The sequence below is a fragment of the Lethenteron reissneri genome, chromosome 69, assembly GCF_015708825.2.
Source record: "Lethenteron reissneri isolate LAM-NWPU_2019-01 chromosome 69, ASM1570882v1, whole genome shotgun sequence".
NCBI classification, from domain to species: Eukaryota; Metazoa; Chordata; class Hyperoartia; order Petromyzontiformes; family Petromyzontidae; genus Lethenteron; species Lethenteron reissneri.
Genome location: NC_083847.1, coordinates 6337450 through 6343462, shown reverse-complemented (window position 1 = coordinate 6343462; position 6013 = coordinate 6337450).

Here is a 6013-nt window from a genome sequence, read left to right as displayed (position 1 = left end):
GTGGTGGTGGCTACGGTGGTGGTGGCTGAGGTGGTGGTGGCTGAGGTGGTGAGTGTGGTGGTGGTGGTGGCTGAGGTGGTGAGTGTGGTGGTGGTGGTGGCTACGGTGGTGGTGGCTGAGGTGGTGGTGGCTGAGGTGGTGAGTGTGGTGGTGGTGGTGGCTGAGGTGGTGAGTGTGGTGGTGGTGGTGGCTCCGGTGGTGGTGGCTGAGGTGGTGAGTGTGGTGGTGGTGGTGGCTACGGTGGTGGTGGCTGAGGTGGTGGTGGCTGAGGTGGTGAGTGTGGTGGTGGTGGTGGCTGAGGTGGTGAGTGTGGTGGTGGTGGTGGCTACGGTGGTGGTGGCTGAGGTGGTGGTGGCTGAGGTGGTGAGTGTGGTGGTGGTGGTGGCTGAGGTGGTGAGTGTGGTGGTGGTGGTGGCTACGGTGGTGGCTACGGTGGTGGTGGTGACGACTGCGGTGATGGTGACTTCGGTGGCGGTGGCCGTGGTGGTGGTGAGTGTGGTTGTGGTGGTGGTGGTGACTTCGGTGGTGGTGGCGGAGGTGGTGGCTGTGGTGGTGGTGAGTGTGGTGTTGGTGGCTACGGTGGTTGAGGTAGTAGCTGTGGTAGTGGCTGTGTTGGTGGTGGTGGCTACGGTAGTGGTGGTTGTGTTGGCGGCTGTTGTGGTGGCGGTTGTGGTGGTGGTTGTGGTTGTTGTGGTGGTGGCTGTTGTGGTGGTTGTGTTGGTTGTTGTTGTGTTGGTGGCTGTTGTTGTGGTGTTTGTTGTTGTTGTTGTGGTGGTTGTGGTGGTAGCCGAGGAAGTTTACGAGCGAGGGATCGAAGACAAATCCGGGATCGGCCTCCCCAACCTCGCCACCGCCTCCATGTCGCCGGAACGCCGCCGCGCCGATGACGTCATCTGACCAGACGATGACGTCATCTGACCAGACGATGACGTCATCGGACAGACCACGACGTCATCGGACCAGACCATGACGTCATCGATGCCGCCGTGGGGCCCGCCTGAGGGTGACGTCATCTAACGATGACATTACCCGACTCGGCCCCGACGATGCCGATGACGTCATCGTCGTCGGTGACGTCATTCAATCGCTCAAACTTGATTACGATCGCACTATTGGTGCAAAGCAACGCAACACACAGCGCTTTAGAGGCATGGACGGATACAAGTGAGATTGTAGGGGAATTAAAATCAAGTTGTCGCACATTTCTAGCAAGTTTAAAAAATATTTATTTTTAAAAGCGCTTCATGATTCTGAAGCCCTCAGACCCCGTTGCGTAGCAGCGCTGTGACGTCATCGCTCGTTTGATGACGTCGTCGGCGGTCATAAAACTGTCGCGAGGGTGGGGGCCCTGAACGTGAATCTCCTCCATGGAGTGGGGGCCCTGAACGTGAATCCCCCATGGAAGAGGGGGGGCCCTGAACGTGAATCCCCCATGGAAGAGGGGGGCCCTGAACGTGAATCCCTCATGGAAGAGAGGGGGGCCCTGAACGTGAATCTCCTACCCATAGAGGGGGGCCCTGAACGTGAATCCCTCCCCCATGGAGGGGCCCTGAACGTGAATCCCCCCCCCCCCATGGAGGGGGGGCCCTGAACGTGAATCCCCCCCCGCCATAGAGGGGGGCCCTGAACGTGAATCCCCCCCATGGAAGAGGGGCCCTGAACGTGAATCTCCTACCCATAGAGGGGGGCCCTGAACGTGAATCCCCCCCCGCCATAGAGGGGGGCCCTGAACGTGAATTTCCCCCATGGAAGAGGGGGCCCTGAACGTGAATCTCCCACCCATAGAGGGGGGCCCTGAACGTGAATCCCCCCCCGCCATAGAGGGGGGCCCTGAACGTGAATCCCCCCCATGGAAGAGGGGCCCTGAACGTGAATCTCCTACCCATAGAGGGGGGCCCTGAACGTGAATCCCCCCCCGCCATAGAGGGGGGCCCTGAACGTGAATCCCTCCCCCATGGAGGGGGGGCCCTGAACGTGAATCTCCCACCCATAGAGGGGGGCCCTGAACGTGAATCCCTCCCCCATGGAGGGGGGGGCCCTGAACGTGAATCTCCTACCCATAGAGGGGGGCCCTGAACGTGAATCTCCCACCCATAGAGGGGGGCCCTGAACGTGAATCCCCTCCATGGAGGGGGGGGGCCCTGAACGTGAATCTCCCACCCATAGAGGGGGGCCCTGAACGTGAATCCCCCCCCCATGGAGGAGGGGCCCTGAACGTGAATCCCTCCCCCCATGGAGGAGGGGCCCTGAACGTGAATCCCCCCCATGGAAGAGGGGGGGGCCCTGAACGTGAATCTCCCACCCATAGAGGGGGGCCCTGAACGTGAATCTCCTACCCATAGAGGGGGGCCCTGAACGTGAATCTCCTACCCATAGAGGGGGGCCCTGAACGTGAATCCCTCCCCCATGGAGGGGGGGCCCTGAACGTGAATCTGCCACCCATAGTGGGGGGCCCTGAACGTGAATCTCCCACCCATAGTGGGGGGCCCTGAACGTGAATATGCCACCCATAGTGGGGGGCCCTGAACGTGAATCTGCCACCCATAGTGGGGGGCCCTGAACGTGAATCTCCCACCCATAGTGAGGGGCCCTGAACGTGAATCCCCTACCCATAGCGGGGGGCCCTGAACGTGAATCCCCTACCCATAGAGGGGGGCCCTGAACGTGAATCTCCCACCCATAGTGGGGGGCCCTGAACGTGAATCTCCTACCCATAGTGGGGGGCCCTGAACGTGAATCCCCTACCCATAGCGGGGGGCCCTGAACGTGAATCTCCCACCCTCCCCACGGAGGTGGGAAGCGAGCGGCTGAATGTGGACCCCAAAGCGGCTCACTCGCAGCAGTAACAACAGCAGCAGCAACAGCAGCAACACCAACAGCAGCAACAGCAGCAGTAGCAGCAACAGCAGTAACAGCAGCAACAGCAGTAACAGCAGCAACACCAACAGCAGTAACAACAGCAGCAACAGCAGCAGCAGTAACAACAGCAGTAACAGCAGCAACAGCAGTAACAGCAGCAACAGCAGTAACAGCAGCAGCATCAGCAACAGCAGTAGCAGTAACAGCAACAGCAGCAACAACAGCAGCAGTAACAACAGCAGTAACAGCAGTAACAGCAGCAGCATCAGCAACAGCAGTAACAGCAACAACAGCAACAACAGCAGCAACAGTAACAACAACAGCAGTAACAGCAACAACAGCAATAACAGCAGCAACAGTAACAACAACAACAGCAGCAGCATCAGCCAGGTCACTCAATTTGAGGCTGAGTCGACCTAAGGGAGGGGCGGGGGGGGGGAGAGACGCAGGGACCGGCTCAGATAAAATCGCCGTCATGTTAATCGGGGATCGAACTCAACCCATTCATTCAATCCAATCATCATCATCATTGAATGTCAGAATAAACACATTGTCCTGCGGAGGGAGCTGGTAGGAACACGTCGGGTTGCTCGGTCAATGGCCTGCAGGGTCAACGGCGGCGTGGTGTATTCCGCAAATATGCCCGACTGTGAGGGCAGGCACAAGCCGGCGTGAGTAGGTTAAACGTTGAGTTTCATAAGGTCACCACGGGGTGACCAGCCCCTCCACACCCAGCCCCACCCTCCCCTCCCCACCCAGCCCCACCCTCCAATATTATTCTTAGGTTTTTTCGGTAAAGTCACGTAAGTAAAACATTAAAATTAATTAAAGTAAAATAAAATAAAAATCACGTTTCGGAGGCAACACAAGCTTCCGTCTTCAGGTGAAACCGTCACAGCCACGACAGCCGTATCAAGTAAATGATACAGCTGTCGTGGCTGTGACAGGACAGCTGTATTGTTGCATCCCGAAACGTCGTGATTTTTATTTTATTTTTATTAATTTTAATGTTTTACCTACGTGACTTTACCGAAAAAACCTAAGAATATGAATCCTTGCTGTCACGAAAGCTTCAAATCTAGAATCCAGTATTATTCTTATGATATGGCCATCACTCATTAAACCCATTCATCTTCTTGGTTCTTTCGGTAAAGTCACGTAGAATGGAAATAATCAAAATAAAACATAATAAAATAATTCTCACGACGTTTCCGCCACAACGCAAGCAGCCGTCCTCAGGTGGAGAGCAGGTCCAGCTCCCTCCGCAGGACAATGTGTTTTATTTGAGCGCTGGGCCGGTTGGTTGTGGCAATGAACGGAGCGCGACACTTTTGTCGAAGACGTCGAGCGAGAACGCAGGCGGCTCTCATCGGAAGCTCCGCGTGCCGTGTCGCCCGCTCCGGTTCCCGCTCTCTCTCTGGGGGGGTCGCGGGGTCGGATGGGGGGCCCCGCGGGGTCGAAGCTGCGATTCTGGAAGCCTTGAAGGAGTCCAGGAGCTCGTCGATGCGCTCCTGCAGCGGCCTTGCACACTGAACGCTCTGGGGAGCCTTTAACATTTGTAGTGTGTAACATACACGGAGGCGCACACACTATAAGTTGGATGCAACAAGTTTAATAAACAAACTACTGTATAAACATTTTTCGATGTAAAGCTTTCGTGACTGCAGGGATTCATCTTCTTGGTTCTTTCGGTAAAGTCACGTAGAATGTAAATAATAAAAATAAAATAATCAAATACAATTCTCAAGACGTTTCGGCCACAACGCAAGCAGCCGTCCTCAGGTGAAGAACAGGTCTGTCGGAAAGACAGCGTCTGAAATGACGGCTGCTTTGCGTTGTTGCCGAAACGTCGTGAGAATAATTTTATGTTTTATTTTTATTATTTCCCTTCTACGTGACTTTACCGAAAGAACCAAGAAGATGAAACTATAAACACTCTAAGTCCACGAGCTCGGTGTGGCTATCTATCGCTATGTGCGTGCGAGTTAAACGAAACGAACGGGTCAACAGCAGCAGCACACATTCCGCTATGGGGAGCCTTCAACACATTCCGCTATGGGGAGCCTTCAACACATTCCGCTATGGGGAGCCTTCAACACATTCCGCTATGGGGAGCCTTCAACACTGAACGCTATGGGGAGCCTTCAACACTGAACGCTATGGGGAGCCTTCCGCTATGGGGAGCCTTCAACACATTCCGCTATGGGGAGCCTTCAACACATTCCGCTATGGGGAGCCTTCAACACATTCCGCTATGGGGAGCCTTCAACACATTCCGCTATGGGGAGCCTTCAACACTGAACGCTATGGGGAGCCTTCAACACTGAACGCTATGGGGAGCCTTCAACGCTGAACGCTATGGGGAGCCTTCAACACTGAACGCTATGGGGAGCCTTCAACACTGAACGCTATGGGGAGCCTTCAACACTGAACGCTATGGGGAGCCTTCAACACTGAACGCTATGGGGAGCCTTCAACACTGAACGCTATGGGGAGCCTTTAACACTGAACGCTATGGGGAGCCTTTAACACTGAACGCTATGGGGAGCCTTTAACACTGAACGCTATGGGGAGCCTTTAACACTGAACGCTATGGGGAGCCTTTAACACTGAACGCTATGGGGAGCCTTTAACACTGAACGCTATGGGGAGCCTTTAACACTGAACGCTATGGGGAGCCTTTAACACTGAACGCTATGGGGAGCCTTTAACACTGAACGCTATGGGAGCCTTTAACACTGAACGCTATGGGGAGCCTTTAACACTGAACGCTATGGGGAGCCTTTAACACTGAACGCTATGGGGAGCCTTTAACACTGAAACCCTATGGGCAGCCATTAACACTGAACGCTATGACGCTATGGGCAGCCTTTAACACTGAACGCTATGGGTAACCTTTAACACTGAACGCTATGGGGAGCCATTAACACTGAACGCTATGGGCAGCCGTTAACACTGAACGCTATGGGCAGCCATTAACACTGAACGCTATGGGGAGCCATTAACACTGAACGCTATAGGGAGCCATTAACACTGAACGCTATGGGTAGCCTTAAACACTGAACGCTATGGGTAGCCTTAAACACTGAACGCTATGGGTAGCCTTAAACACTGAACGCTATGGGTAGCCTTAAACACTGAACGCTATGGGCAG